The sequence below is a fragment of the Lissotriton vulgaris genome, chromosome 9 (genome assembly GCF_964263255.1).
Source record: "Lissotriton vulgaris chromosome 9, aLisVul1.2, whole genome shotgun sequence".
NCBI classification, from domain to species: Eukaryota; Metazoa; Chordata; class Amphibia; order Caudata; family Salamandridae; genus Lissotriton; species Lissotriton vulgaris.
In genome coordinates, this window is record NC_141697.1 from 1,212,508,470 (window position 1) to 1,212,518,917 (window position 10,448).

The 10,448-nt window shown below is 49.1% G+C and overlaps 1 pseudogene; it reads right to left on the bottom strand.

Annotated features, from left to right (window-relative positions):
* Positions 1-2,971: 2,971 nt before the first annotated feature.
* On the bottom strand, positions 2,972-4,779 carry LOC147693058 (uncharacterized; annotated as a pseudogene).
* Positions 4,780-10,448: the final 5,669 nt, after the last annotated feature.

Sequence of the window (10,448 nt, forward strand, 5' to 3'; positions counted from 1 at the left end):
GTCCGTAAAAAAAAAGCAGACAGTGAGGGAGGTGGGGAGGGGAGTATACGGTCGGGAAGAAGAGGAGGGTGTCGGAGGATAGAGTCAGTGCAGGGAGTATCGTACAGGTGCCAGATCGTGAAGAAGTGCTTTACTCTAATGTACAGTGGTCAGGGTGGCTTTTATACTATATACAGTGCTCAGTGATTCCTAGATGGGGTTGTGGGGGCAGTTTACACTAGGATTATTCACACTTTAATTACACAGGAGGGGTTTGTTACTCACATGGTCCCGCCGTAGCTCTCCCGCGAGCTACGGCCGCTCTCCAGCGTCCTCCACAGGACCCCACCAGTCCTCCGTCCAGACCTCGTAGTCTTCTCCTTCTTCGTTCCGCTCTACAGGGGTGCCGCAGTCCGTCTTCTGCCACAAGTCGAACTCTCTGCACACACCGCCGCCGTCGTTTCCTCCTTTTCTTTCATCTGTCGTTGGGTAGTGGGTGGGACTTCCGGGGTCACTCAGGAATCCTTCCAGTTTCCGGTCCTTCCGGATTGGGTCCTGCAATGAGGAAGAAAACAATGGTGTCCGGGTTGCCAGGGACGCCGTCGGATCGGTCCGGGAGCCTCGGGACCTTGAGGGAAGCATCGGGTTATGCACGGTAGGGACCGCCTTCTGTTCACATCCCCTTTCCCTAGCTGTCCTTCCTGTAGGGGGAGGGTATCTTGAAAGGTAATCGGCGTTACCCTGTTCAACGCCTTTCCTGTGCAATGTCTTGAACCTATAGGGTTGGAGGGACAAAAACCAACGTAACACCCGGTCATTATGTCCTTTATTGCGGGCCATCCATTCCAAGGGAGCGTGGTCGGTATACAGGATGAATTCCCGTCCATCTAGATAGTAGCGAAGGCTTTCTATCGCCCATTTAATGGCCAGTGCCTCTTTTTCTACGACCGCGTAGTTCATTTCCCTTGGAAACAACTTGCGGCTTAGAAACAGGATGGGTCGTTCGTCTCCATTGCGGTCGCGTTGGGACAGAACAGCCCCCAAACCTTGATCAGACGCATCGGTCTGAAGGATGAACGGCAGGGTATAGTCTGGACTGATCAGGACAGGATCCGACAGCAAGGAATGTTTCAGGAGGTGGAAAGCTTTTAACATACGCGAGTCAGGGTGTTCCAGTGCCTCTTCGGCCTTTGTCGATTTTTTCAAGAGATCGGTTAGTGGGGCAGCCGTCTGAGAAAAGTCAGGGATAAATCTCCTGTAGTATCCCAAGAGACCGAGGAATGCACATAGCTCTTTTCTTGTTTTTGGAAAGGGGATTGCTTGGATGGCTGTGATTTTATTGTTCTGGGGTCGGATTACTCCCTCACCTAATAGATAACCCAGATACTTAACGGTTTGTGCCGCAAGGGTGGTTTTTGCAGGGTTAATGCTGAACCCATATGAACCCAGGGATGAGATGACTTTATGTAGGTGATGTAGGTGTTGCCGCCAGTCATCACTGTAGATGATTATATAATCCAAATACGCTCCCGCATACCGGGAATGTGGTTGCAGGACGAGGTTCATGGCTCTTTGAAAAGTCGCGGGAGCACCGTGAAGGCCGAAGGGCATCATTGTAAATTGATATAGGCCGTCAGGAGTAGAAAAGGCTGTTTTCTTCTTATCTTCTTCCCTCAATGGGATCTGCCAGTACCCCTTGCAGAGGTCCAGGGTACTGATGTATTTCGCCCTTCCTATTCGTTCGATCATCTCGTCGACACGAGGGAGGGGGTACGTATCAAAGGAAGAGATTTTATTTACCTCTCGAAAGTTGATACAGAATCTGATCGACCCGTCCGGCTTAGGCACTAGTACAATGGGTGAATTCCAGCTACTGACGGGCGGTTCTATGACCCCGAGGCGCATCATCTGTACTATCTCTTCTTGAATGACTGCTCTACGTGCTTCCGGGACCCGATAGGGTCGTTGACGTACCGTTTTTCCGGGCTCGGTTATGATGGAATGTTCAATTACCGAGGTGCGACCCGGAGAGGTAGAGAAGATCTTTTGTAACGAACGTAAGGAGGTCCGTAGATCCTGTCTTTGGTTTTTGGGGAGATCTGGATCAATGCATGCCTCATAAGACAAAGCTAGTTCGGGACTGGTACCAGTTAGTACAGGGAGAGGACCGACCCAGGCCTTCAGCAGATTCACGTGGTAAATCTGGGTAACATGTCGGTTGGGATCTGTTTCCACCTCGTAGGTGACCGGTGTTACTTGTCGCAGGACAGTAAACGGGCCCTGCCATTGTCCCAGTAGTTTGTGATCCGAGGATGGGATCAAGAGAAGGACCAAGTCACCTGGGGCAAAAGACCGGGGTTTGGTACCTTTGTCGTACTGGTGCTTCTGATTGGCTTGTGCAGTCGTCATATTCTGCCTGACTATGTCCCGTATTTGTCCCAAATGTGTCTTGAGGTTCTCTACGTACTCAGGGAGCGGTCTGGTCCGGTCGGGTTCGGCCTCCCAGGCTTCTTTAGCCATATCCAACAGGGTTCTTGGGGGTCGCCCATATAGGAGCTCATAGGGCGAATATCTAGTGCTGCTCTGCACCTTCCAGCGGATCGCAAACAGAGCCAGGGGTAGCATCTCCTCCCACCTTCTGCTCTCAAGGGCCAACAGTTTTTTTAAGGTAGTCTTTAGAGTGGCGTTGTAGCGCTCCACCAACCCGTCTGTCTGGGGGTGGTAAGCGGTTGTCCTTATCTGCTTAATACCGAGTCGTGAACACACCTGCCTCATCAAGGTGGACACGAAGGGGGTCCCTTGGTCAGTCAAAATTTCCCTAGGGAAGCCTACCCTAGAGAAAATCGAGATCAAGGCTTTAGCAATGTTCTGAGTTGTAGGGTGTCTTAGGGGTACTGCTTCAGGGAAGCGGGTGGCGTAATCGACCAGTACTAAAGCGTATCGACAACCGGTTCTGGAGGGCAACAGAGAGCCTATAATGTCCATCCCTACTCTACTGAAGGGTATGTCGATCAGGGGTAGAGGCTGTAAGGGCGCTCTCGGGGGTCGATACCGGCTATTCTTTTGGCACACCGGGCAGGTACGGCAGTACAGTTTTATTTGCTGGTAGACCCCTGGCCAATAGAATTTCTCCAAGATAGCCTGTCCTGTCTTCTCGTCGCTAAAGTGGCCTCCCAGCAGGTGGCTATGGGCGAGAAACAACACCTTGTCTTGGAAGGGTCCCGGGATCAGCAGCTGGGGTGGTTGTTGTGCCCCTCCCTTCCTGTACAGTAGGCCGTTCTTTCTAAAGAAATAGGGACCTACTTGTAAAGGGTCTTCGTGGTCGAGAGCACGACTCCAGGCATCTTGGAGGACAGGATCCTCCTGTTGGGCGGCTCGGAACTCCCTGTCGGTTTCCCAGGGGTGTTCTTCCACTCTGACGGGAAGGACAGCGGCATGGTTCCTTTTCTCTTTCTTCTTTTGGGTTTTCGTTTTGTATGGTTTGCCCGAAGCCTCTTGACTTAGTTGGTCGTGTGGAAACGGGGCCTCCAACCACCACTTTTCCAGGGAGTTGGTGGTCTCATGGAGAAGACGAGGTAGTCCAGAGTAATCACTGCCCAGTATCACTTGTTCCGGGAGGGACGGAATGAGGCCAACGGTGAGCGTAGTACCCTGATCAGTCGGGTGTTGAACACGTACCCTGGCGGTGGGGTATAGTTTTGTGTCTCCGTGTACACACTGGATGGCTACCGTACCGGTCACTGGTCCCACAGGGTTTGGTAGCTCTTGTGGACGGAGTACACTTTGTCTGCAGCCTGTATCAGCAAGGGCTAGAACCGGGTGTCCCTCAATCCGTACTGGGCAATGAAATCTAGAAGGGCTAGGATCTGTGGGGAGGCACACGTAATTCCTGGCGAGACCCACCTCCATTGGTTCGTCTTTCTGGGGACACACTCGCGCAATGTGTTAATATCCTCCACAGTGATAGCACTGGGGACCGGGTGGGGGTGCCCGTGGTACAACCGGGTATGGGAACAAAGGGGGTAGTTCCGGCTTCTTGGGTAGGGGAGGTCTCGGTGTTCGGGTCCCGGTGTGTGGCTGAGAACGATGTGGATGCTCTTCTTTGGGCCTCTGAAAGTCTTGGGCGCGGCTGTAAGCGCTGGCAATTTCAACCGCACTCTCAAGGGTGAGACGGGCGTGTTGGCGAACCCATTTTTGAGTTGAGGGATGTAGGGAAGCAAGGAATTGTTCCAAATATATTTTGGAGAGGATTTCTTCTTTCGTGGAGGAGGCAGGTCGCAACCATCGATCGGTCAGGTCCCGGATGGGAAAAGAGAGGGCCCTTGGTGTTTCTTGTGGTCCTTCTTTGGCTTGGCGGAGCCTCACCCTGTAAGTCTCATCATCTATACCAAGCCGTTCCAGGATACAAGTTTTTATATCGGCATAAGGTGTTTGGCCTTGTACGTTGGCCTGTTGATACGCTGCTTGTAATTCACCGGTCAGTAGGGGTCCTAGATAATGTCCCCATCGATCAGGGGGCCAGGCAGCAGCTTGGGCCAGCCGCTCAAAATTTGTAAAAAAGAAGTCCGGGTTCTCTCCCGGGACGTACTTTTGAAGGACCACAGAGGGGAGGGAAGTGACCGGTCTTTGCTGGCCTAGTACGTCGGTGAGCTTTCCCATAGCTTGATCCTGGGCAGCCCCCTGACCCTTCAATACGTCATGCAGTTGGCCTCGATCATCCTCGGCGGTTTTGAGAAATTGTTCCATCATTTTCCCCAGTTGTTCCTGGGTCTCTGCGAGCTTCTGTACTGCGGCCTCCATGCTTCCGGACGATCCCACTTCTGACACCAACTGTTGTCGTGGGGCGAGTGCGGGCCGGAAAGACAGGCGTGGAGGCCGTATATAGTGGGCTATGTCTGTTTATTAGGTTGTGCACAAAGTCAAGAGTAGACAAGAGTCTGGGAGGGGTGTCTCCGACATGGAAGGTCCGTAGTTGCAGGTCCCACAGATGGCTTCTGGATGTGCTTGATAGCACAGGTGGATGTAGAGGGGGCGTCGTCCACCAGGGCGCTCCTGCTCCTTCCACGGCTGGTGGTTCCTCGGAGGCGTGCAAGGAGAGATAGAAAAAGGACCGTTAGTCGGACCGTTCCAAACGGTACGGTTACCTAATGCCGTCACCGAGAGTGCGTAAGAAAAAAGCGGACAGTGAGGGAGGTGGGGAGGGGAGTATACGGTCGGGAAGAAGAGGAGGGTGTCGGAGGATAGAGTCAGTGCAGGGAGTATCGTACAGGTGCCAGATCTTGAAGAAGTGCTTTACTCTAATGTACAGTGGTCAGGGTGGCTTTTATACTATATACAGTGCTCAGTGATTCCTAGATGGGGTTGTGGGGGCAGTTTACACTAGGATTATTCACACTTTAATTACACAGGAGGGGTTTGTTACTCACATGGTCCCGCCGTAGCTCTCCCGCGAGCTACGGCCGCTCTCCAGCGTCCTCCACAGGACTCCACCAGTCCTCCGTCCAGACCTCGTCGTCTTCTCCTTCTTCGTTCCGCTCTACAGGGGTGCCGCCGTCCGTCTTCTGCCACGAGTCGAACTCTCTGCACACACCGCCGCCGTCGTTTCCTCCTTTTCTTTCATCCGTTGTTGGGTAGTGGGTGGGACTTCCGGGGTCACTCAAGAATCCTTCCGGTTTCCGGTCCTTCCGGATTGGGTCCTGCAATGAGGAAGAAAACAATGGTGTCCGGGTTGCCAGGGACGCCGTCGGATCGGTCCGGGAGCCTCGGGACCTTGAGGGAAGCATCGGGTTATCCACGGTAGGGACCGCCTTCTGTTCACAGTGGCCTTAGCCAATCATTGCTTAGCGGTTGTGGTGAGGAGATAGCCCCTCCCATTTCCGGTGAACCACTGGTCCACCCTCCTGCTCACGCCCCCCCCCCGTACGAGGGGCGGAGCATTCAAGCGACCCCCAGTTATACAGGTTTCCAACCGCCCGTAGGATAGCGGGACGCCGTCGCACTTCCAGGGTCCACCGCACAGACTTCCTGGGGATATTAGGCCTCAGCATCCTATTGTGCTCCTGAAGAGGGTACTCCCAGGTACCTTTCCGCCTCTGGATCGCCCTGTAACTCCGCCCGCAACACAAATGAGAAAAGATCAGAAGACATTAGAAGAAAGCGCTGGGTATGCGGTAGGGAGGGAAACGGCGTCAGGGTGAGGGGACAGCGGACAAAGAGGCCGCTCGGTGGAAGGGGTAGGAATATATACTCTCCCCCGCACACACCAGGCCGGAAGTGACGCGCTGGACCCTCCGGGGTCTAAAAGCGCTGGGCTGCCCCGTGTGCCATCTTGTGGCACTACAGTGGCCGCTCTCTTACTTGTGTCCCCTGCGGGGACGTGTCGGTCGGCCTGCATAAGAATGGTAGTAAGTAGAAAGGTCTACTACATATACTAGTGGTTAGAGATATAAATATATACAAATTGCAAATTCACTCAGGATTACATTTAAACAGCGATTAGGCTTGGACAATTATATATTACATGGTTACTGAGCAGGAAATTCTTGCCATCGTTCAGCCAGGCGTTCAGGTGGTGTTGCAAACAATCCTGTGCGAACTTTTGAAGGGGAGAGCAGCCGGGCTCTTTCCGTCTGCTTTTTGGGGCCATCTTGCTCCTGTAACAACACATATATACATAATTAAAAGCAGAGCTGGCCGCATGGACGTCAGTTCACCAAATTGCCACGGGTCGTGGAAGTGACATTATAAACAAGTACATTTGACCTTATTAACCCCTTCGCCGCAGCGCAAATTTTGCGGTGGCGCGGGGGGGCTATGGGGTGAGCGCGGCGCAGCGGTGCTCATGACGGAACCACGTCGTCATGAGTCACAGACAGCATGGGCTCATGACGGCGTGGTTCCGTCATGGCCCCGCCCACTCAATTTCAATTTCATAAGCTTTTATTCGATTTGAAAGTACAAATCATACAAGCGACATTAAAAATACAACACCATATATATGCAATTAATACTCAATATTCACATCAATAGTGCGGAAAAAGATAAGATAAAAAACATATACATCAATCGTTGGGCAGCAGTTAAATTGCCCGTACAGGCAGGGAATTGATGCCGCGTGGGCGGAGAGGCAGCCGCATGACGGAACCACGCCGTCATGAGCACTCGCCGCCCCTGACTCATGACGGCGTGGTTCCCCCATAAGCACACAACGGGTTAACATCAAAGGAAATCACATCATGTGACATTGACCCTGAATTTTCCCCAGGAAGTGATGTCACTTGACGTGAACCCAGATGATATCGCCATAATCACACAACAGGTTAACATCAAAGGAAATCACATCATGTGACATTGACCCTGAATTTTCCCCAGGAAGTGATGTCACTTAACGTGAACCCAGATGATATCACAATAATTAACATCAGTGAAGCTACATTAAAAACATATCATTAAATAAGGAATAAAATACCCCTTTCCATACATAATAAGGATATTGCAAGTTACAGAGCGGTTTCAAAACCATATAGAGGAACTGGGCAAAAGGCCGAGGTCCTTTAAAATGTTATTGAACTCAGAAGTGACTTTCAACATCCTTATAATGTATGCCAGCCTGGGGATATTTTATACCAAATAACACCTGGTCACACCATCACCTTTCCCACAAACCATTTAAATCTTTGGTGTGTAGCTATTTCATATAAAAGAGAGAGATGTTTGCAAACACAAGGAATACAAATAGAACCAATTGTGAAAAATGTAATAAAAAATCGGTTAGATGTTGTGGCAAAAACGTATTGGAATCCGTTCAATACAAATCAGTTAAAAAAAAGCTATAGTAGCTCGGAATGTGTAAAAACACGAGGAAAGATTGTCTATAATTATCTAAGCAGTGCAAAAAATAAAAATTATTTCTGCTTCTCGCTGCAACCCAGAAAAACAGAGCAGAAGAAAGAAAAACAACATTTCATTTCCATTGCTTTAAACAGCTGCTTTGAACCTGACCTGCCTTATACCTTGGCTGATGGCGCTGCTGGCTGTGTGACATCAAAACTTAACTGGAATAACTCATTACAGTTGAGTTCTGATGTATTTTCCTTATAATCGGTGTGTCACAAGTCGCCGGTTAAAAACAAATTAGAGATGGACTCATATTTAGGAATTTCAGAAGCCGGTGTATTATTTTAAAATGCAACACAAATATCTTTTTTGGATACACATATATTGGGGTGCTGACATAAACTTTAACAAAAACTTGCCCTATATTGTACTGAGCAAAGTGAATGAACCATAACTCTTTTAATTGGTTCATGAGGAAAGGGATTCTCCCCATAAGAAAATGTTTAAAAAATTGGTAAAATAGTAAATTTTAAAGCAAACTTTTTATATGAATCTGCTGAAAAGTCATGTACTATGAAAGGACAATCATGAAATATATACGTTCTTTCATGGTGTGCCAAGCCAATGAAACCTGACTTTCCACAGAAGTTGCCCTCTTTTTTCAAAATGTGCCATGTATGCCCCCTTATGCCAACAATTACATATAATATGCCAGGCCTGCAAGTTTTCTATTAATGTTATCCATGTATCATGGGTGACCCTTATGTCAAAATGCACTTCTATTATGATTAGGGCAGCGTTTTGTCACGTTTGCCCCTGTTCCGTATGCCACAGCTGCCCTCCATGATGCCAGGAATCACCTCCAATGCACTATGCTTGCACCAGCCTTTTGCCCTGGATGCCAAGCATCATCTCTAGTATACCAGGTCCCTGTTTGTTAATAATTGCTTCTGGTATGCCAACACCAGTATTTTGCCAGGGCCAAAAGCAGACTCGCAAGCAAAACCCCACATTCTCACTCATGCTAGTTTACATTCACTAACTCCCATTCATTCTCACCTACTCACTCTTACTCAGTCATTATCACTCACTTATTCATTTTAACTCTCTTGCACTCCGTCTTACACTCACTCACACACTGCCACTCATTCTAACACTGATTAACTCATGCTAGCTTGCTTTCACCCTTACTCTCGTTCCCTCATTATCAGTGGCGGCTGGTGACATTTGAAAGTAGTGGGGCGTAAAAGTTTGAGGTGAGTGCTCGGTGGCGAGTGAGCCTAGTGAGTGAGTCTGACTGCCATAAGGTGGGTTTGTGGGGTCCTTCTCGCCATTTTTGTAATCAAACTGACTATCCCCAGAGCTAAGCTAACCCAGCCTATCAGTATTCAGATGCTGATTAAGCCGATGTGTAATATCTGAAAAAACTCCAGGTGACAATGGTGAACACTGCACAGAGATGGTGCCCTGACTACCGAAGCGCACACGGTAATGGATAGACACACAATGCATGCACATGTGAGGTATTTGGCCACTGTGGGTAACATCAAAAGGAATGGGGGCGATTGACAGCCTGAAAACAGGCAACATATGCAGGGAACAAGCCCCAAGGCATCCTATGTGACCCAAGAACACCACCCAGCATGGATGCAGCAATAATGTAGTACACATGCAAAATTAGTAGCAGATGAAGAGAGCAGTGCCTGAATAAACAAAAAACAGTAATAAAGACATTCATGAACGAAATTAATGAATTTACCAACCATGAAAGAAACACTAAAATGCTAATTTAAAGGGTACGACTCCAGTCCATAGCATCCGAGCACCTCGCAGAACATGTCACTACCAGTGACATCACACAGCTGGGTCCTTACCAAGGCTGCACACGCACACCCCACCTCTTAAAGTTCAATAATCTGCATAAACTAGAATCATTGAGGGAAAACAAACCATGTGACAACACCATGTTAATTTTTAAATAATTCTCTCTGTGGTATTTTAGAACAAGTCCTTGCGTGCAGGTTTGTGTAACTGTGCAGTTTTGTTTACATTCCACTCGCAAAAGAAACGGAACTAATAAGCTCTCTGATTTGTACATTTAACTTCCACACACCTGTGGCACAGTATGACCCCAACTCCCAGTGCACCAAGCATATCAAGGTGTCCTGCAGCACCTTGATCTCCTGGGCCAGAATGGCGAAGAGCACCTGCAGCACGGGAACCATGTTCAGAGCAAATAAAAGACACGAGCGAGCAATGAGTTTACCGCTGCAGTAGTTCTAATTAACTGCGCTGTAAGACTGTGCGGGTGAGAAAGCAATATTAGAGGGGGCGAGAGAGCAAACAAGGGTTGTATCCTGAACAATGCGAGCCTGTGCAAAAACAGTTTTCTGCAGGTGCATTTATGTGATTTATGCTCTAATCACAAACCCTTTTTTATGATCAGCGCTGGTGTGCAGATTACCTTTTCATCAGTTAGTTAACATTTCAAACGGTTCCTAACTGAGAATATACTTAAAAAATAGAAATACCTGTTTTCTGCCATATTCTCAGTAAGGAAACACTATCATGAAAATTGCACTAACGGACAAATTGCTGGGGCAAAAATCATAGGAACTCCGCTGCAAGTGTGG